At 38.8% G+C, this 23,880-nt stretch overlaps 1 protein-coding gene and 1 non-coding gene across 3 annotated transcripts in view; one reads left to right on the top strand and one right to left on the bottom strand.

Annotated features, from left to right (window-relative positions):
• The window catches only part of TCF12 (transcription factor 12), a 332,249-nt gene that overhangs the window by 217,176 nt on the left and 91,193 nt on the right, over positions 1–23,880 (bottom strand). The window lies entirely within an intron of this gene.
• LOC126009751 (U6 spliceosomal RNA) lies at positions 8,896–8,999 on the top strand. Its single transcript, XR_007495964.1, has one exon. It is a non-coding gene; the product is annotated as a U6 spliceosomal RNA (small nuclear RNA).

Below are 23,880 nucleotides of genomic sequence, written 5' to 3'. Positions count from 1 at the left end.
ATGGGAATGTTTATGTTGGTTTTCTTAAGAATTCTGAGATAAAGAAAATGTGGGCAGAGAAAACTTAGACTTAGCACAGAAAATGTCATATATTCTTTTAACATACTCTGATTTATCTCGGAAAATGTGAGGTGGTTTCAGTTTTTTTCTGAAAAGACAGTCCACATCTTTACCTTTACAACACTTGGTCAAAGTAGAAACCATGAAACTGGTCCTACACTGCCACCTACTGGTGATGGACCAGAAAAACCCTTAAATCCAATAGCTAGCATGGGTCAGGCAAGACCTATGGAAAATACGGAGAATCATGAAATGTTTTGTCTGAAAATGATGACTGTATGCAAGAAATTAATGTAGCACAATCACCTGGGGAAGAGGTCAGATATGTAAACCTATCAGCCAACTCCCTTCACCACAAACTTATAGGGAGTGTGGCTTAAATATATCTCATGCCACGGTACCCTTAATAATATATGTTTTCAAATGTAGACTCCAGGGAATCAGACTACTGACCTCACAATCATAGTACCTGGACTTTGTCCAAGGTGTGGTAAGTGAGTTCACTGGGTGAGAGACTGCTGGTTAACTCCCAAATGTTGAGATGGCAAATAGAGAAAGGGTTTGGAACCTAACTCACGTGGGCATCACGTGGGCAGGAAAAATGGAACATTGGGGGGGGGGGGGGCACAACCAATGACACTCAAGGGTTACTCCTGGCTATGTGCTCAGAAATCTCTCCTGGCTTGGGAGACCATATGGGACTCTGGGGAATTGAACCACAGTTCATCCTAAGTCAGTGCATGAAAGGCAAACGCCCTACTGCTTGCACCACTGGTCCGGCCCCCAAAATGGGACATTTTAAAAACCAATGCAAAGCACAACCTCTTTGCACCAGCTCAGAGATCTGCTCTTTTGAGACAAGAACAAACTCAACCTGTTTCAGGAAATTGGGTAAGGGGCAGCCTCTGTCCCCACAAACTCAAGGAACTTTATCATCAATAATTTAGCTTCCCGGTCCAGGCCAAGGCAACTCCACAGTTTAAACACATTAAAGCCTGCCACTGCTGGGAACTGTGGTTTAGACATTCCTTGTCCGGAAGAATTGACCATCTGTCCATCTCAATGCCTTCATAAGATTAGGTCTGGCATAACAGGGCCTCTTCCTCAAGGAACTGTGGCTATTATTGTAGGAAGAAGCAATTTAACGTTTGAAGAAAAAATTCACATGGGTATTATAGACTTTAACCATATAGGGGAAATCAGTACCCACAATCTGGACATTTAAGAAAGGTGAAAACATAGCTCAGGTATTACTGCTTCCTTATGTTATGCCTGGGAAATCAGAGCGCATCAGGGAAGGAAGCTTTGGGAGTAATAACCCTGAAGTTTCTGCTAATGCACTTATCAAAATTAAAAGAGGAAAACCCAATGTTAACTCTTGATATTCAGGACAAGAAATTCTCCAGTATGTTTGATACTGGGACAGAAGTATTTGTAATTTCTTTGAGAGATTGGCCTCGAAATTGGGACCTATGAGAAATCCAATACAGTTTAGAAGGGATACTAGAAATTTTGTTCGCCAAGGAATTTTGTTCACCAGAGCATTACGTATCTGAAGTGCACAGGACCAGAAACTCAACAAGCAGTAATTTTGCCATTTGTAGCTTCAGTTTCCTTGAACCTATGGGGATGTGATTTGCATAAGCATTGGGGAGCAGAATATCACATCCCTCACCAAAGCTCTCAGCATGTTAATTCAGAGGTTTTGCCTTTTTAATTAGGGCCACTGGGTTAAAGCACCCAGAACCCATTCCTATTGAATAGAAATCAGATGTTTCAATCTGGATTCCCCAGTGGCCCATTCACAGCACAAAATTAGAAATTTAGTTGATAAACAGTTGAGACTGGGACATATTGAAACCTCATTTTCTAGTTGGAATTCTCCAATATTATCAAAAATCCATCAGGTAACGAGACTTTTAACTGATTTATGGTCTGTTAATTCTCAAATGGTTTTAAAGGGCAAAATGCAAAATGGCTTACCTTCCCCAGCAGCCATTCCAAGAGACTGGCCTCTGATAGTAATTGATTTAAATAAGATATTATTTTTATAATATTTCTATACACCCATAAGACAGAAAAAGATATGCCGTTTCAATTCCTTCTCTTAATAACAAGGCCCCAATGCAGCGATTTTAATGGACGATTCTGCCACAGGGCATGGCAAATTCATCCACCATGTATCAATATTTTGTTTTGGTTTGGTTTGGTTTGGTTTTGGTTTTTGGGTCACACCCGGCGGTGCTCAGGGGTTACTCCTGGCTGTCTGCTCAGAAATAGCTCCTGGCAGGCACGGGGGACCATATGGGACACCGGGATTCGAACCAACCACTTTGGTCCTGGATTGGCTGCTTGCAAAGCAAACGCAGCTGTGCTATCTCTCCGGGCCCATTTTGTTGGCGCAGTTTTACGTCCAGTTCACGAAACTTTCCCCAGGTATATTTGATCCATAACATGGATGATATTTTAATCTAGGCTGAGACTCACAAAGAATTTTGGGGCCGGCGAGGTGGCACTAGAGGTAAGGTGTCTGCCTTGCAAGCGCTAACCAAGGAAAGATCGCGACCGGGGTTTGATCCCCCGGTGTCCCATATGGTCCCCCCAAGCAAGGGGCAATTTCTGAGCGCTTAGCCACAAGTAACCCCTGAGCATCAAACGGGTGTGGCCCGAAAAAAAAAAAAGAAAAGAATTTTAAGGTGCATATGAATTTGTTATTAACTGCTTGCAGAATGCTGGGCTAACTATAGCTACAGAAAAAATCCATACTCTGCCTCCCTTCCAATACATGGGATTGTACTGGAGCGTACTTCAGTGTGCCCCAAAAAATATTTATCAGAAAAAATCTAAGGACCCTTAATGACTTTCATTAATGACTTCAATTAATTGGGTCTATCCATGTCTGGGGATTCCAAATTCAGAGCTTAGTAACTTGTTTGGTATTTTAGAAGGTGATCTGGACTTATTTAGTCCCAGGTAAACTCAAAGGCAGAACAGGAATTAAAAATTTTTATGGACCAGCTTAAAGAGTCCTATCTTACCAGGTTTATACCCTGAGAGAAAGTATGGTTTTTAATTTTTGCTACCCCTCTTACTCCTATGAGTGCTATTGCTCAAATGTCAGGGCCTCTAGAATAGGTTTATTTGCATAGCAAACAGCCTCGCACATGAGTACCTTATTTGGAGTTGGTAGCTGCTCTTATAAGGCTAGACAGTTTCCCTGTTAGTCTATGATCCAGGTATAATATAGTGTTGCCTATTCCTTAAAAAGGAATAGAGTATATAATACCTCTCAGTGAGCTCTTTCAACAGGACTTAACTGACTTTTCAGGGGAAATTTCTTCCCACCTCCTGCTGGAAAAGTCTGGGACTTCTTTAAAAGGGCTAACTTTGTGATATTATCAATTATTTGCTCCTCTCCTGTACCTGATGGCACCTTGTTTTACATTGACGGGTCAGCATCAGGAAAAGGAGGTATAACAGGTCCTTCACTAACCAAAATAGTTCATACTAACTATAAATCTGCTCAGGAAGTGGAGCTTGCTACTTTAAATCACATTATTATGTGTTTCAGAGCCATGTAACATAGTAAGTGATTCAGCTTACATGGTAGGTTTATTTCCAGGCATTCTTTAAATGCTCATAATCAGATTGTTCAAGATTTACTACAGCAATTATAGCACTTTTACAAAAAAGTTCTAAGCCTATATTTATTACTCATGTTAGAGCCCATTGTGGCCTTCCAGGGCCAATGATTAAAAGAAATAAAACTGCTGATCACCTGGCTATGCCAATATTTATGTCTCCTAAAGAACATGCAGCATTAGAATCAAATGCCTGCCAGCTGCACGTCAATTATCATATTCCATGGAGGCAGGCCAGAAAAATAGATGAAACATGTACTCTCTGAGCACCCTTAAATAAAAGAACACATGTGGCTGGGGCAAACTCCCGAGGGTTACAGACTAATGAATTGTGGCAAATGGATATAACACATGCTGACTTTTTCCCTAAAAAAACACTATCTTCATGTAGTGGTGGATACCTACTCCCATTTCATATGGGAGTTCCAATGACTTCTGAAAGAGCTAAAGCAGTTTGTAACTTCATGCTACACTGCTTATCTGTTATAGGGATTCCCAAAACCATTAAGACAGACAATAGCCCCGCCCATGTAAGCAAATCTTTTCAATCATTTTGCAAGGAATGGCAAATTAAACACATCACAGGTTTACCACATAATCCCTTTCATTTCCGGAGCTCTGTGGAATGGGAGTAAGGGTAACGTAAGGAAATTTTAAAGTCTTTTCTTTCTCAAAGTGCAGAGCACCTTCTGAATTCAGACCCGTCTTGCCAGTGTTCGGGATCGGAACTGGAGGGCTTAGATTCAAAAGTGACCTATCCCCAGCCTGCCGAATTGCACTGAAATTTTACTGTTTCCCTAGATCATTCCAGCGACCCTGGAGGCAGCAGTGTAGTTCACCTTTGGAAACACTGCTAAAGAGTAACAAGGATCTGGCTAGAGTTTAAACTCAGAACTCTATAGTTATATTGTTAACATCTCTAGACTCTGAATAGAAGATTGTAACTGGCACTGACAAAGACAAAATGTTAGATAAATTGGTCTAAAAAAAATTTTCTTTTGGTTTAGGTCACACACGGCAGCACTCTTGGCTCTACACTCAGAAATCACTTCTGGCAGGCTCGAGGGACCATATGGGATGCCAGGATTCGAACCACCGTCCTGTATGAAAGGCAAACGCCCTACCTCCATGCTATCTCTCCAGCCCCAAAATGGTCTAATTTTTAACGTATATAAGAAAGACCAGCAAATGATTACAAGAATTGGTTTTTCAGGAGACTGAGAGATAGCACAGCAGGGAGGGCATTTGCCTTGTATGTGGCCAGCCTGGTTCCAATCCCTGGCACCTCAAATGGTCCTGAGCCTGCCAGGAGTAATTTCTGAGCATAGAGCCAGGAGTAACCCCTTAGTACCACCTGGTGTGCCCTTCAAAATTTTTTTTCTCCCAGGGAAGTTTTGGAAGTTCAGTGACAATTTCTATTTAGTATTGTTTACTGATATTAAATATTCACAAGAATACTCTCTAGTGTAACACGTACTAGAATAAGGAAAAAAAACACATAATTTTTTAATTTTTTAGGTTTTGGGGGCACTCCTGGCAATGTTCTGGGGTTACTCCTGACTGCACTCAGAAATTACTCCTGGCAGTATACAGGGGACCATATGGGATGCTGAAGATGAACCCAGGTTATTTCTATGTATACACCTTACCAGTAACAGAAAATATATCTTGTTCATCTCTATAGTCTCCGGGTATTTGGCAGAAGACCAAAATAGACTGTCAAAAATAGTAAAATAATTTTTAAAGGAAGCATTATTATTATTACTGGCTTTTTTATCTGGGGCACTACTGGTGATGTTCCTGCCTCTGTATTCAGGAAATACTCCAGTCAGTCCTCACAGAACTATACAGAATGCCGGGAATTGGAATTGTGTTGGCTGCATACAAGGCAAACAATGCCTGCTATAGTAGTAATCAAGTTCTAGGGAGTATTGTTTTAATATGCAGATCAGAAATGGTCAAGGAAATCTTATAAATTCAACTTCCAATAAGATGCAATACGCTCCAACAGGAAAAAAGAAAAAAAAAGAAACTACTAGGAGAAAAGAATGAGCTATCTGATGTGCATAAGACTAAGGTTTGCCCACTTCAGGTATAGGTCATGCACAGAGGTGTGGCCTCTGGAGCAGGGGAACCAAAGATAAACTCTCACCTGCATAAGCTCCCCCAAGACCTCACCAGCTATTGGGAAGACTGAAAGTAACATAGGAAACACTTTGAAACTACAAAAGAACCTCAGTAAAGCAGAAACACACACACGCAGAAACACTCACACACACACACACACACACACAAAAAAAAAAAAAAACATGTGATGACTGTAATCCAGCAGACACAGCTAGTAGTAATCTCACCTATATAATCTGTCTGAAATAAAGTTCAAAGTGGAAATGCTTAGGATATTCAAGAAGTTCAAAGAAACCCTGGAATGAACTGTCAATAAGACACAAGAAGATCTGAGAATAGAAATGAGAAAAATAGCATTAGAACTGTCAGACAAAAGACCTTGTTAAGTGAAATAAAAAATTCATTGGAAGGCCCACCAGCAGAGTAATAACCACTGAGGGCCAAATCAGAGAGCTCAAAGATGAAGTGCAGAAAACCTCCAGACAACAAAAGATGAGGGGAAAATAAACACACAAAATAAATGAACAGATGACAAGAGAAATTTGGGATTAAACAGAAACTACATAAGAATCATTGGGGGGCCCGGAGAGATAGCACAGCGGCGTTTGCCTTGCAAACGGCCGATCCAGGACCAAAGGTGGTTGGTTCGAATCCCGGTGTCCCATATGGTCCCCCGTGCCTGCCAGGAGCTATTTCTGAGCAGACAGCCAGGAGTAACCCCTGAGCAATGGCCGGGTGTGACCCAAAAACCAAAAAAAAAAAAAAAAAAGAATCATTGGGGTCCCAGAAAACCAGGAAGCTCTCTGAAGAAGCAACAGTCAAAGATATCTTTGCTGAAAAATTCCCACAGCTGGAGGATATATGTATCTACATACTGGGTGTCAAAAGAGTGCCAGCTAAAAGAGACCCAAAGAAACCCACACACACAAAAAATAATTCACAATGATGAAAACCATAGAGATAGAAAACTGAAAGCAGCTAGATCAAAAAGGAAAGTACATATAAAGAACATCTTTTAAGATTTACATCAGATTTATCACAAGTAACCCTACTGGCCCAACACAATGGCATAGTTTAAAACAAACAAACAAAAAAATACACCTCTCCAAGAATAATACTTGACATTCAGTTAAGACTCTTTCAGATTTGAAGGAACAATACACAAATTCAACAACAGTTCAGGAATTTCATAGACTTGAAATCACCATTAAGAAAAGAACTAACATGGCTACTCTGATACAAGACAAACCGCACAAACATACTAAACTTCTACAAAAGGACAGCACAAAACCAATTAAAAGCCATAAAGTGACAAGAGGTATCAAAAAATTGAGCCTCAATTTAGCTGCTTGTGAGAAACACACTTAAATAAAGCAAACAGAGTCTCAAAGTCAAAGGTTTGAAGACAATTCTTTAAATCAACAACTGCCTTAAAAAGCCTGGAACACCTATCGACAACATAGGCTTCAGGTTTAAAAAGAAACAGTAAAGGTCATTTTCTGAAGGTCATTTCTAATGGATCAAAGAATATGTAAACCTCAAAGAACTCATACTCCTAAACATGTATGCACCTAATGAGGGACCAACAAATTCCTTTAAAAGACTAACAGACTTAAGACACTGATAACAACACAATAGTTGTAGGAGACTTCAACAACACTGTCACTTCTCAACAGAATAACTAAAGCTTACTAAGAAAATACCCCTACTTTGAAAGAACACATGGAAGAGAAAGGCTTATTAGATATATAAGGACTTTTCATACCCAAAGTCAAAATACACATTCTTCTCTAGTGCACATGGGACATTCTCCAAAACAGCTCCTTACTGAACAAACAATGAAGCGGAGAGATAATCAAAAGATTTTGAATCCAACAATCACAATTGAGATCAGAAGAAGGAAAAGCAAGATAAAAACATTAAATTTACACTTGTACATTAACCAAAAACTATATAGTACCATATTAATGTGAAAACTGCATACAAATGTTTCTGGTTTGTGTGAACTCAATTTCTAGATTTTCTGAGGAATGTTGCACTGGTGAAGAGGGTGTTCTTTTTTATAACTAAAATCCAACTACAAACATTTTTATAATCATGTTGCTTAAATAAAGCTAATGAAAAAAAAAAAAAGAATACAAGCTATCAAAACTGAGGGGACACAGCAAAAACAGTGATAAGAAAGTACATAGTTTTACTAACATTCATCAGAAAGAAAGACAGGTACAATGTAAACAACTAAGATTCTGAAAATGATCCAAATAAGTACCAGAACACAGGGAGCAGTAAGTAAATAATAAAACCTAGTAGAAATTAATGAAATGAAGTCCCCCAAAACAATTCAAAAAGTTGGTTCTCTGATAAAAACAAACAAGATTAATTAATCACTAGCTAGACTCAAAGAGAGAGAACCCTAATAAACCAATCAGAAATAAAAGGTTGGGCCCGGAGAGCGGTGTTTGCCTTGCAAGCAGCCAATCCAGGACCAAAGGTGGTTGGTTCAAATCCCGGTGCCCCATATGGTCCCCTATGCCTGCCAGGAGCTATTTCTGAGCAGATAGCCAGGAGTAACCCCTGAGCACCGCCAGGTGTGACCCAAAAACCAAAACCAAAAAAAAAAAAGAAATGAAAGGTTAGAGGTCACAACAGACACTACAGAACCTCAAAGGATCATCAGAAATTGCTTTAGAATATCTATGCCACAAAACGAGAGCCTAGAAGAAATGGATAAATTCCTGAACTCCGATAATCTCCGAATACTAAATCAAGATAAGTTGCAATACCAAGATCACTACTGAGGACATTGAAACTGTAATCAAGTCTTCCCAGAAACAAAAAGCCCAGGCCAGATGGATTCATTAATGAATTCTTTCAATCCTTCAAAGAAACACCTACTGCCTTTTTAGGCTCTTTCAAGAAATTGAGGAAACAAAAACACTCCCATATAGTTTCTATGAAGTCATTATCATTCTGATACCAAAAGCAAACAGACACCACAAAAAAATGTTACAGGTTGATAACTTTGAACACAGATACAAAGATCTTTAACAAAATATTTGCTAAATAGGTGGCTTCAGCACCATATATACTACAACGGGAACAGTACAGAGAAGATTAGCATGGTCAGTGCGCAAGGATGACACACAAACTCATGAAGCATTCCATATTTTTATGTCATCTCAAGCACTTCATTTATTTTGACCTTGCTTTATTTGGAGTGGAGGCATTGTTTTAAGAGAAAAACATGTTTTGTGGGTTATCTTAAAAATTAAAGTCATTTAAAATTTTAAAATATTGCAAAATAAAATACACTAATGCATTTAAAAAAAAGTCATCCACGCTAATCAAGTAGGATTCATCCAAGGGATGCAAGGGTGGTATAACATACACAAGTCAATCAACATAAACTACTGTATCAATCAAGGAAAAAAATCATATGATCATGATCACATGAAAGCATTTACTAAGATCCAGCACCCATTCATGACTAAAAGATATATATATATATGACTCAACAGTGGCCAAGCAAGTGGAAGTAGAGATAAATAGAATTAAATTAAATTAATAAGCTTTTGTATCTCAACGGAAACAGTGCCAAGGACCCAAAGACCACCTATGAAGTGGGAGAAATTATTTACCAAATACACTTCTGATAATGGATAAATATCTAAGTAGAGCTTAACTAGGAAAATCCAACACCATTTAAAAAATGGGGAAAAGATTAACAGAAATTTCCTGAGAAAAATATAGACAGCCAAAAGGCACATTAAAAAATAGTGCCACACCCCCCCCTCTCTGTCTGTCTCCCTGTCTCTGTTTCTCCGTCCCTCCCTCTCTCTGTCTCTGTCTGTCCTCTGTCTCTTTCTCCATCCCTCCCCCCTCTCTCTCTGTCTCTGTTTCTCTGTCCCTCCCTCTCTCTGTCTGTCTCTGTCTCTGTTTCTCCATCCCTCCCTTTCTCTGTCTCTGTGTCTCTCTTTCTCCGTCCTTCCCTCTCTCTGTCTCTCTGTCTGTGTTTCTCCATCCCTCCCTCTCTCTGTCTGTCTCTGTCTCTATTTTCAGTACCTCCCTCTCTCTGTCTGTCTGTGTCTGTCTCTCTGTCTCTGTTTCTCCGTCCCTCCCTCTCTCTGTCTCTGTCTCTTTCTGTCTCTGTTTCTCCGTCCCTCCCTCCCTCTGTCTGTCTGTCTCTCTCTGTCTGACCTGATAACAGACTCTGATCAATCATATCACTTATAAAATTATTGCCCACCCCCCCAATCCGGACCCTAAGTTTTGTTCCGTCGTCCCTCTGTGTTTCCGGGTGTTGGACCCACAGTCCCTCCTTGCAAAGTCCGAGGATTTTTTTTTAACACCAGACAAGTTCATTCATTGGTATCTGAAAATTTTTTCCAGAGATCCAGAGTGTTCCATACACTTCTCTGTGTGTCTCTCCATCTCTCACTCTGTGTCTCCATCTCTCACTCTGTGTCTCCATCTCTCACTGTCTCTCCATCTCTCACTGTCTCTCCATCTCTCACTCTATCTCTCACTCTCCGTCTCACACTCTGTGTCTCCATCTCTCACTGTCCCTCACTGTCTCCATCTCTCACTCTGTCTCCACCTCTCAATGTCTCCCCATCTCTCACTCTCTATCTCTCACGCTGTGTCTCCACCTCTCAGTCTCCCCATCTCTCACTCTCTATCTCTCACGCTGTGTCTCCATCTTTCACTGTCTCTCCATCTCTCACTGTCTCTCCATCTCTCATTGTCTCTCTGTCTCAATCTTTTACTGTCTCCCAATCTCTCACTCTCTCTCACTCTGTGTCTCCATCTCTCACTGTATCCCCATCTCTCACTGTGTCTCTATCTCTCACTATCTCTCCATCTCTCACTCTGTTTCTCTGTCCCTTTGTCTCTCTCTGTCTCTCTGCCTTTCTCTTTCTGTTTCTCCTTCTGTCACTGTCTCTCACTGTCTCTGTCTCTCTGTACATCTCTATCTCCTACTGTCTCTTTGTCTCTGTCTCTCCTCCATCTCTCATTGTCTCTCTGTCTTTCTCTGTCTCTGTATTTCCTACTGTCTTTTTGTCTCTGTCTCTCCATCTCTTATTTTTTCTTTTTCTTTTGCGCCCCACCCCGCCCCGCCCCTGTGTCTCCATCTCTCACTGTCTCCCCATTTCTCACTCTATCTCTCACTGTCTCCCCATCTCTCACTCTGTTTCTCTTTCCCTTTGTCTCTCTCTGTCTCTGTCTTTCTCTTCATCTCTTTCTGTTTCTCCTACTGTCACTGTCTCTGTCTCACTGTACATCTCTATCTCCTACTGTCTCTTTGTCTCTCTGTCTCTCCTCCACCTCTCACTGTCTCAAAAAAAAAATAGTGCCACAACATTAATCATCAGGGAGATGCAAATCAAAAATCAAAATAACAATGCAATATCTCATATCACAGACTGACACATCAAGAACAAGTTCTGGCTGGTGTGGATGCAAGGAGAAAGGACTCTTGTTCACTGCTGAGGGGGAATGTCAAATGGTTTGACTTTTTTTTTTTTTTTTTTTTTGGACCACACCTGGTGATGCTCAGGGGTTACCCCTGGCTATGCACTCAGAAATTGCTCCTGGCTCTGAGAACCATATGAGACGCAGGTGGATCAAACCACGATCGGTCATAGGCTAGAGAGCCATCAAGGCAAAGCCTTACCACTCCAGCCCAACTTTAAACAAAACAAAACAAAAAAACAATATGGACTTTTCTCAGAAAACTAGATCCAGCAATGTATACATTGACACAGCAATGTACCTCCTCGAAATATTCCCTAGGAGGTCCAAAAAAAAAAAATGCAGAAAATGAACCTGCACTCCTATTTCAATACAGCACTATTCACAATAGCCAGAATCTGGAAAATAAACCAGTGCCAGAGAAGATGAATTAACAAAGAAACTATGGTACATAAACACAATGAAATACCACGTGGCCATGAGGAAAAATTGAAGTCATAAATTTTGCTTATACATGATAGACCGTGGAGATTATTATGCTGCGTGAAATGAGTCAAATGGAGAGGGAAAGACAGAATACTAACACTCATTTGCAGGAAATTAAAAAATAATAATATATGGGGCCGGCGAGGTGGCGCTAGAGGTAAGGTGTCTGCCTTGCAAGCGCTAGCCAAGGAAGGACCGCAGTTCGATCCCCCCGGCGTCCCATATGGTCCCCCAAAGCCAGAGGCAATTTCTGAGCACTTAGCCAGGAGTTACCCCTGAGCATCAAACGGGTGTGGCCCCCCAAAAAATAATAATATTTATTGAGAATAACACCCAAAGACAATTGAATTGTTGGGTATAGAGTACAGTTAAGACAAAGAAAGGATCATGATGGTAATAGTTGGAAATGATCATTCTGAACAAGAATTGGGAACTGAATGGGAAGTTAATTAATACACATGATACCACTTTAGTAACAGTACTGCAAACCCTGCTGCCTAAAAAGATAAAAGGAGTGGGGGAAATTTTCTGCCATAGGGGCAGCCTGGGGGTGGCAATAGGACGGTAATTGGGGAAACTGGTGGGAAGAAATAAACACTGGTGAATGGATGGGTGTTAGACTGTATGATCAAACTCATCTATCAACAAATTTTGAAGCCTGCATCTGTAATTAAATTTAAAAAAAGAACACTACTAAAAAATAGAAATGCAGGGCCGGAGAGATGGCACAGCAGGAAGGTGATTGCCTTGCATGCAGCAGATCCATGATGGATGGTAGTTCGAATCCCGGCATCCCATATGGTCCCTTGAGCCTGCCAGGGGCGATTTCTGAGCACAGAGCCAGGAGTAACCCCTGAGCACTGCTAGGTGTGACCTAAAATCCAAGGAAGGGAAGATGGGAGGGAGGAAATACATAACATGTATCTCAATAGTTACTCAAAAGCACACTGTAAATGTGGATTCATGTGATCATGTTGTAAGTATAAGGTCCTGAGTTTGCTCCCCAATACCACATATGCAAAAGAAGACAGTGAAAATGAACAAGGCTAGAGATTAAAGTATAAATATTTAAAAGGCTAACATAAGCATACAAGAACAGTGTATTTTGAATAACAACTGGCAGAAATATTCACGAATTTGGAAAAACACAAATTTACCACTTGAGAACATTATGTACACTCTCCAAAGTGGATAAATACAAGAAAAATCATTCCAAGGCACACAAAATCAAATATCTAACAATCAAAAGAACAGAGAAAATATGAAGTGGACAGAAAAAAGAGATCCATTATATACTGAGGAACCATTATTCAAATCATTGCAGAGGAGAATTCAGAAAGTATGTATGTGAGGTGAATGTAGAAAGATAACTGTGAAGTATTGAGGGGTAGGGATGAGGGAAAGGACCAAGCAAGTAGCTTTTGACAACAGGTTTTTTTATGTGGGAAGGCCCAGTGTGTGATTTTCAACAGTGCACTGTATCCCTAAGCAGGAGGCTCAAAAATAGCTTCTGAGCACCATTGTTTGTCCCCTTCAAAAAAACATTCTCTCAGAGATTAGAATGCATTTAGGTATGATAAATATGGCAAATACAAGCATAAAGGTAGGCAGAGATGGGAGTAAACACGGTCGCTAGACTTCTGCATTTTAAGCAAACTAGTACAATATTAACTGTAAACTGTAAACAGATTGTGAGAAGTTAATATTCCTTGAGAAGCTATACCCCCAAAACGCAAGGCCATTGATTAAAACTCGCTAAAGGACAAAGTCTCAAGATGTGAGAGAGACAGAGAGAGAGACAGAGAGAGAGACAGAGAGAGAGACTTAAGAACACACCCCACTGCACTGTGAGTTCATAAAATTCTTGTTGATGCACTTTTTGGATCCAACAATTGCACTTGAGATTGATACTAGAAAAAACAAGATAAAAAACAATAAACTAACACTTGTACATTAACTAAAAAAACTATAGTGTCATATTAATGTGAAAATTGCATTCAAAGGTTTCTGGTGTGTTTGTGTATTTGTGTGTGTGTGTGTGTGTGGTGTGTGTATTTATAGTTCCCATTAGAACTGTAAGTCAGCAACAATAAAGCAGCTTTTGCATGACTCTCAAGTACATTATAGTAGATTTTGCTGATTACCTAACACAATTTGCTATTTAAAAACAGCTGTGTGAGCAAATACTATTCTTAACTTAATTCCACAAACAATTCTATTCATTTCCTGTAATGCTGCCCATATACTCCCTGCTTTCAAGTCTTAGACCATTAATTCCTGTAATGGCAACACACACATTGCCTCTTTCCAAGGAACTCTGGAAAAAACATCCCTTCATATTTTCTATTCAAGAATCTCTTCAGATTACTCAAACTCTTTCTGATTTCTTGCTAGTCTCACACACTCATAAAAGTTTATAATGACCAACTTTACTCCTTATAATTCACTCATTTACTTGCTATTCTTTTATTACTTGACTTTTTCCTAAACCATATCAACAAAACCTAAGACCAAGCACACATCATATGTCAGCAAACACTTGTTTACAGAATAAAAATAAATTCTTTCAAGCCATCAAAGTATTTTTAAACTAAAGAGCATTAAAAGTGTTTTATATCATAAAGGCTAGAGGACCAGAAAGCAAATATTTCCATTTTTGCGAGCCATGTATTCTTCTTAGCAACCAAATAATTTATTATAGCAGTTAAATATTAAACAAATTAGTACTTTTATACTTTATTTTTATAAAATCTTTATTTAAGCACCATAATTACTAGCATGTTCTTAGTTGAGTTTCAGTCATAAACAGAACACCCCCTTCACCAGTGCAACATTCCCACCACCAATATACCCCTCATCTCCCTCCCCCTGCAACCACCTGCCTGTATTCTAGAAAGACATTCTACTTCTCTTACTCATTAACATCATGATGGCTATTAGTGTAGTTATTTCCCTAACTGCACTCACCACTCTTTGTGGAGAGCTTCATATTGTGAGCCTCTCCTTCCAGCCCTCATCTCTATCGTCTCTGGGCATTATTACAATAATGTCCTTAATTTTTCTTAAAACCCATAGATGAGTGAGACTATTCTGTGTCTCTCTCTCCCTCTGACTTATTTCATTCAGCATAATAGATTCCATGTATAGGAAAATTTCGTGACTTCATCTCTCCTGATGGCTACATAATATTCCACTGTGTAATGTACCACAGTTTCTTTTTTTGTTGTTGTTTTTTGTTGTTTTTCGGGCCACACCCGTTAGATGCTCGGGGGTTACTCCTGGCTACGCGTTCAGAAATTGCCCCTGGCTTGGGGGAACCATATGGGACACCAGAAGATCAAACTGTGGTCCTTTCCTTGGTTAGCGCTTGCAAGGCAGAAACCTTACCTCTAGCGCCACCTCACAGGCCCTGTACCACAGTTTCTTTGGCCATTCATCTGTTGAAGGGCACCTTGGTTGTTTCCTGAGTCTGGCTCTTGTAAATAGCACTGCAATGAATATAGGTGTGAAGAAGGCATTTCTGTATTGTGTTTTTGTGCTCCTAAGGTATAACCCAAGAAGTGGTATAGTTGGATCGTATGGGAGCTCAATTTCCAATTTTTTGAGGAATCTCCATATTGTTTTCCATAAAGGCTGCACTAGACAGCATTTCCACCAGCAGTGAATAAGAATTCCTTTCTTTCTCCACATCTCTGCCAGCATTAATTGTTCTTGTTTGTTTGTTTTGAGGTCACATTTGGCAGTTCTCAGGGGCTACTCCTGGTTCTATGCTCAGAAATCGCTCCTGGCAAGCTCGGGGAACCATATGGGTTGCCGGGATTTGAGACCACCATCCTTCTGCTCACAAGGCAAACACCCTACCTCCATGCTATCTCTCCGGCTCCAGTTCTTGTTTTTTGTGACCTGAGTCAGTCTCTGTGGTGTGAGATGGTACCTCGTGGTTGTTTTGATTTGCATCTCCCTGATGATTAGTGATGTGGAGCATTTTTTCATATGCCTTTTAGCCATTTGTATTTCTTCTTTGACAATGTGTCTGCTCATTTCTTCTCCCCATTTTTTGGTGGGATTAGATGTTTTTTTTTCTTATAAAGTTCTGTCAGTGCCTTGTATATTTTGGATATTAGCCCCTTATCTGATGGGTATTGGGTGAATAGTTTCCTCCCACTCAGTGGGTGGCTCAAGCCAGGAACCAGAGGTAAAAAGCAGATGCTGACAATACAAGTCCTGGGCTCTCTCAAATGGTTCAATCTGGAAAGGTTAAGGATTTATAAACAGAAATAACATCAAAGAAGATGTCTTTGTTCACTGGACAGCTCTTATGAGAATTCCAGGAATTTTCTATGTAGTATTAGAAATGGGTAGACTGGAATTTGAGGTCAAGAATAGAGAGAAGGATCCAAAAGCTATTAAATTATCCAGTACTGGTAGAGTGCCAGTGAAAGGTAGTCAATATGCTCCCAATCAACCAAGTTGATGGGAGTTCTGCCCCCTCTGGCAGAACTGAAGTAGGCAGTGAAGGGAGAGAAATGAAGATTTTGGGCAGTATCCCAGACATGGATGCCTACCACCTTACTTTTACTGAAGGCACTTTTTGCAAGAACCTCGGCTCCCCAACCTGCAGCAGCTTATTGAGGAAACCCTAGCAACCATGACAGAATATGAAGGGAAAGAATCCAAGCCCAGCCAAAGCCCAACTAAGGAGAAGATACTTTCAGAACCTCCTGCACCTGGGTCACCTCCAAAAAAATTACAACATTCTTCTAGGTTAATCTATTTGCATTGGTCACTATATTGCTGGTTAAACTGAGTGTTCCAGGAAAAGCCGTACTAAGAGGAAATTTATAGCTTTGAAAGTACACATCAGGAAGGAAGAAGGAGCCTATTAATAAAGTAGAAATCCAAAAATCAATGCAAAAGATCAATGAAAGTAAAAATCAGTTCTTTGAAAAAATAAACAAGATTGATAAACCACTAGCAAAACTCACAAAGAAAGGGAGAAACATAATAAACCAAATTAGAAATGAAAGAGGGGAGATCACTACAGATACTACAGTCAATTTTTAATCAGAGACTATGTTGAGAAACTATGCTACAAAACATGAGAACCTGGAAGAAATGGATAAATTCTTGACTCATAATCTTCCACAGTTGAAACAGGATGACCTAGAATATTTAAACAGACCTATTGTTATTGAGGAATTGAAATGGTCATCAAGTCTTTCCAAAACCAAAAGTCTAGGCCCTGCTGGATTCATGAATAAATTCTTTCAAACCTTTCAAGAGGACCTACTACCAATTCTTTCAGACTCTTCAAGGAAATTGAAGAAACAAACACACCCAAATAGTTTTTACAAAGCAAACATCACCCTGATAGCAATAGGGTGACATCTTTTTAGCAGACAGAGATGCTACCAAAAAAAAAAAAAAAAAAAAAAAAAAACTACTATCATCTTTAATGAGTACAGAACAAAAGATCCTCAACAAAATCCTAGCAAATAGGATCCAATGTCTCATCAAGAAGGTCATATACACCATGACCAAGTAGGTTTCATTGCAGATATACAAGGATGGTTTGACACAGATAAATCAATCACTGTAATACACCATATCAACAAAAGAAAAAATAAAAACCATATGAGCATATCAATAGATATAGAGAAAACATTGGATAAGGTCCAACATTTATTAATAATTAAAAAAAACTCAACAAGATGGAAAAAATCTTCTCTCAGTATAGTCAAAGCCATTTACCATGAGCCAATAGCAAATTTTATACTCAATGGATATCCTCTAAAATCTGGTAAAGACAAGGCTGCCCCCTTTCGCCACTCTTATGTAACATACTACTAGAAGTACTTGCCGTAGCAACTAAGCAAGAAGATAGCAAGGGCATCCATATAGGAAAGGAAGAAGTCAAGATCAATGTTTGCAGATGACATGATACCACATTTAGATAATCCTAAAGGCACTACCATAAACCTTTTAGAAATATAGATCCAGATAGCAAAGTGGAAGGCTACAAAATCAACATGCGAAAATCAATGGCCTTCTTATTCACAAATAATGATAGAGAAGAAATGGACCTTAAAAAGGCAATCCAATGGGGCTGGAGAGATAGCATGGAGGTAAGGCATTATTTGCCTTTCATGCAGAAGGATGATGGTTCAAATCCCGGCATCCCATATGGTCCCCTGAGCCTGCCAGGAGCAATTTCTGAGCATAGAGCCAGGAGTAACCCCTGAGCGCTGCCGGGTGTGACCCAAAAAGGGAAAAGAAAAGAAAAAAAAAAGGTAATCCATTCACAACAGTGTCACAGAAACTAGAATACCTTAAAATCAACTTAACTAATGAGGTGAAGAACCTATACAAAGAAAACTACAAAATACTGCTCCAAAAAATAGGACACAAGGAAATAAGAGACATATATCCTGTTCATGGATTGGGAGGGTTAACATAATTAAAATGGCAATATTTGATAAAAAGCATTGTATAAGATTTAATGCAAAACCTCTAAGGATATGCATGATATTCTTCAAAGTAGATGAGACACTCCTCCAATTGATTTGGAACAATAAATACCCATGAATAGCTAAAGCAACCCTGATGAAAAAAGAAGATAGGAGGCATCACTTTCTCCAACTTTAAATTGTATTACAAATCAACAGTAATTAAAACAGCATGGTATCAGAATAAAGACAGATCCTCAGATCAAGGGAATAGATGTGGGTATTCAGAAAATGCTCCCCAGAATTACAATCAATTAATCTTTGAAAGGGGAGCAAGAGACGTGAACTGGAGCAAAGGAAGAATATTCAACAAGTGGTGTTAAGACAAATGGTCAGCCACATGTAAAATAGCCATCTCGGACTTCCATCTAACCCCATGCATAAAGATCAAATCCAAATGGATTAAAGACCTTGATATTAGATCCAGAACCATAAGGTATATAGAATAACATGTAGGTAAAGCACTCTATGATACTGAAACTCTAAGCATCTTCAAGGAGGAAACACCACTGTCCAAACATGTGGAAGCAGAGATAAACAAATGGGTCTATATTAAATTTAAAAGCTTCTGAATTTCAAAGGAAATAGTGACTAAGAAACAAGTCTCCCACAGAGTGAGAAAAACTATTCTCTCAATATTCATCAGATAAGGAGGCTAATATCTAAGATATACATAAAGTACTGACAGAACTTAACAAGGAAAAAGCATCTAACTCCATCAAAAAATGGAAAGAAGAGGGGCCAGAGCAATAGCACAGCAAGATAAACCTTGGTTTGACCCCCTGCATCCCATATGGTCCCCAAGCCAGGAGCAATTTCTGAGTGCATAGCCAGGAGTAACCCCTGAGTATCACCAGTGTGGCCCCAAAATACCAAAAACCAAACAAACAAAAAAAAAGGTAAGAAAAAATGAACACACTTCCTCAAAGAAATAGAGATGGCCAAAAGGCACATGAAAAAAAGTTCCACATCATTAATCATCAGGGAGATGCAAATCAAAACAATAACGAGGTACCATATCATGCCACAGAGATGGGCAGACATCACAAAGAAAAAGAACAATCAGTGTTGCCAAGTGATGTTCCCATCACTGCTGATGGGAATGCTGTCTAGTACAGCCTTTCTGGGGAAAAAATGGAGATTTCTCAAAAAACTGGAAATTTAGCTTCCATATGATCCAGCAATACCACTCCTAAGGATATATACCCTATGAACACAAAAACACAATACAAAAATGCCCTCGGCACTCCTATGTTCATTGCACCTCTATTTAAAATAGCCAGAATCTGGGGGGGGGGGGAATGCCCCACAGATATCCTACAACAGACGAATGACTAAAGAAACTGTGGTAGATATATGTAAACCCTCCCCCAACTTCCTCTGATCTCACCTGGAGGAGATCCTCCCACAGCTGGGAGGGGTCTGTGGTTGCTAATAAAGGGGTTGCCTCAGGGGTATAAGGGGATTGAGAGATTCAGAAAGAAGCAGAAGGAGCTGGCAGGATGGAGGGATAAGAAACAGGTTTAAGTTCAGGGTGGCTTATTGAGGCTGCTTAAAAGGTTAGATTAAGGCCACACATGTTGGCTAAGGCTTTATTAGCAATAAAACTTCATGTCTCCTGAAACCTGATTGCCTGTGGATCATTTCTTCACAGCTACCCTGAACCCGCAGACTTGCAGGCTGGAGGGGGGGGTTGCAGGCGCATGGCCTGGGCTGGCCAAGAAAGGCCTCACCATCCATCTCACCTTCATCTACCACCATGTGTATTTCTACACATATACATAATGGAATACTATGCAGCTGTTAGGAATTTTCCTATACATGGATGGACATGGAAAACTGAATGAAGTAAGTCAGAGGAAGAGAAATAGATACAGAATAGAATCACTTATCTGTGAGATTTAAGAAAAATAAAAGTATGGTAATAATACCCAGAAACAATAGAGATGAGGGCTGGAAGGATCAGCCCACAATATAAAGTTTATCACAAAGAATGGTGAGTACAGTTAGAGAAATCACTACAATAACAACTATCATGACAATGAAAGTGAGCGAGAGAAATAGAATGCCTGTCTCGAAGACTGACAGATGGTGGGGGAGGAAGGAGATGTAGGTTATTGGTGGTGGGAAGGTTGCACTGGTGAGGGGAGTGCTTTTTATGACTGCAACCCAACTACAAATATGTTTATAATCATAGTGCTTAAAAAAAGGGAAAAAATAAAATGTTTGAAATTGTCCAAAAAAAAAAAACAAAACCTGTGTGTTCTACCTGTATTAGATTTTATAGCTACAAATTTCCTATGCCCCCAAAGGAACAGAAAATTTTGTATCCAACTTTAGTGGTTTAATATTAGTTTGCAGATTTCTGGGGAAATGCATGTTGTTAGATTTTTAATGCTTTCAACTATCCTAGTGAATGTTTGTCAATTGCAATGAAGTTTGTGTATATTATGTAGCAACTTATTCTTAAATTGTTTGCAAAAATGTTCTAATGTTTTTGTCCAAAGAAGTAGCTGTAAAGAAACTTGAAATATATAGACTTTTATTACTCATTATAAAAATGTTTAGCAAACTTATTATATATATATATACATATATATATGTATGTATATTGCAGAAATGTTCTTAGAGAAGTTCATGAAAAGGAACTTGGATGTTTTAGACTCATGTCATAGTGTTCAGTATAAGAATGTTTAAGAATTTTCAAATTAAGTTTATCTGCAAAAAGGTTCTAATGTTTATGTTCAGAGACGTCTATGAAAACTGTGATATGTATAAGACAAGGATATGGAAAAGGCTGATGGTTTTGAGAATAATGTATACACAATCTAACCTATGATGCTTTTACAGCCAAGTCTATCCTCACTATCAATGACTGCTAGGAATTAGCTACAGCAGTAACTGGCTTAAAATTTCCCCACCACCATACTTTACGTTAAACTGGTTTTTTTTTCCCAGCTTTTTTTTCCCAGTTTTTTCCTCCAGCTTTTCCCGTGCTATGCAAAATAACAACCACTTTTTTAAGTTCTGATCTGGGGTTTCCACCTCTTGCAGAGAACAATAGAACACAACTTATGTACCCCTCTCAAAAATTTTTGAAAGGGGGGGGCAGTTTTATATTACACCTTATTTTATCCAAAACAAATATCATTCCTGGTTTCCATATATCTGCTTGTTTACAACGTGGTTTCATCCAAAACCTAGAACATCCTTGATTCCTTTGTATCTATATGTTTACAACTTGGATTTACCCCCAGAGATAGTCTCACATGTAAATCTGGAGGGACTGACTCAGGATCCCCTCCCCCACCTGGGGGTGGTCTCTGTACGCAGATAAAAACAGTTCAGGCAGATTGCTATAATTCTTAATATGAGGTAGAAGATTGCCAGACTACACATTTCATCTTCAGCCGGGTTTAGATTATTTCATACAGCAACTCTACTTTAGACTCATTCACCTGGGCTGAAGATATGGCAGAGCAGATGATTTTATGTGTTTATACTGTGAAAAACAAAATACCATTTTAAATCATTTATAAAAATGTAGTAAATTTTATATTGTAAGCCAATATGGTTCTATGTACAAGTAAGATGTGAGTTCTATCAACAACAACACAGCAAAATAAAAAATGATGTATCATATATTGAACAGTTATATAAACAACAGATAGTATTTATCTTTCACAAGTATCTGTGAAAGTACTTTTGGTCTTTCACAAAAATTTCAGTGAAAAAATGGGAATGTAAACTTATCTAACTACACTGAGATAATACAGGTTTTAAAGGGTAAGAAAATAAATAAAAAGCTATGTTGCAAAGCATACTCCTTATCTTCTTTATGAATGCCATTGCCCTCAGAAACCCAAACCCCACATGATGAAGCCACTATTCCTTTTCAGAAATGGGGGAGGGTGCTTAATAACACAGATGATGAAGGAAATGAAGTTAATTTCATATAAATGTTCATATATGTGACCACTTTTGCAGTCTAAGTACACTTACAGTAGTTCCTAGTATGTCAGTGTTCTTCTGTCAGACATTGAAAAATTATTGTCATTCATTATTAATAGAATTTTAAACACAGCTCTAGTAACCTATGATTATTTCAATTATAGAAAAACTGATATTTGAAGAGATACTACTATAGATGTGAAGTCTACCTTAATTATTTCATAAAAGAACAAATAACCTTGCCCCACAAATTTCCCCACTGAAGCCCTCCAAATCATTATTTAAATCAAAATTAATACAAGTATAGAACCACATTTAGTAATGCAAATCAATAAGCATACAATCTATTATGTTCCATTAAAATTCAATAACAAAGAATTCAAGCAGAAGACCTTTTACTTCACAGACAGACAAACCCTTGAATATTAAATCATAAAAGATTATTTCGATTTTATAATAACTGGAAAGTGATTTTGGCCTTTAACTGAGATAACAACATACATGATTGTATGATTTAGGAATAGAATTACATGTACTAGAAATGTATATTACCATGCCCCACACAAAACCCAAGTACCAAAATCCATTAAAACTGTCTCTTTATAACCCTCTCCTCCCCATTCCAATAAGCTCAAGTCTGAGATCTGAATCCCAAGGTGGTTTTCTTTTTTTCTTTTTAATTTGAACATTTTTCTTGGTGCCTGCATATCCCATGTATCATCAGTTCTTGCTTTCTCTTCTTCGGACTTGTTTTGCTTAGTACAACATCCTCCAGTTACATAAAGTTGTTGCAAAAGACAAGTTTACATATTTTGGTAACTAAGTAGTATTCCACTGTCTATTTATAGAACATGTTCTTCATTTCTCATCAGCCATTGGGCACTAGGGTTATTTCCATATCTTATCTATTGAATCTTTACGATTATAAATGGGTATGGTTGCACCCTTTCGAATAACTGTTTTGTATTCTTCAAATAATAGTGAATTTTACGGATCAGGCAGGTGTATTTCTAAAATTCTAAGAAACCTTTAGTTAAAATAGACATTGAGCCAATTTATACTCCCACCAATAGTGAATGAGGATTACTTTTTCTCAACCCAACCAGTACTCAATGTTTCTAACCTTTTTACGTGTCATCCTTGCACGGGGCCATCGTTCCAATTTTAGTATATGTGATGCCGAAGCAAGCACTCTAACCTTTTTAATAGTTTTTCCTGTTCAGTAGGATGACTTTTGGATTCAGTTACAATTATTTTGGTCCACAAAAGGGATTTTGGCTTGGTATGATCTTAATAGTATATTTTGGTTTTATTTCCCTTGCTCTTGGAAGAGAACTGCTGAAAATACCACTGAAGACAATATTACAGTATATTGTAACTGTTTTCTTCAATGTAATTTATGGTCTCATATCTAAAATCTACTGGTACATCCTAATCCACTACCATGAGGTAAAGAGAGAAGTGTGTGTTCAGAAGAGAATACAGATTTCTGCAGAGTGGATATGGGCAAGTAAAGAAACAGACAAGCAAGTGAGATATGTGTTCAAGGGAGAACATGGGCCTAAAGAAACAGCCTCAAAGTCTTTTTTTTTTCTATGTGGTTTCCAGGATATTTTCCCCTGCATCTTTTATGGAAT

The sequence above is a fragment of the Suncus etruscus genome, chromosome 5 (genome assembly GCF_024139225.1).
Source record: "Suncus etruscus isolate mSunEtr1 chromosome 5, mSunEtr1.pri.cur, whole genome shotgun sequence".
Lineage (NCBI taxonomy): Eukaryota > Metazoa > Chordata > Mammalia > Eulipotyphla > Soricidae > Suncus > Suncus etruscus.
The sequence above is the reverse complement of the archived record's forward strand: the minus strand, read 5'-3'. Positions and strand labels throughout refer to the sequence as shown.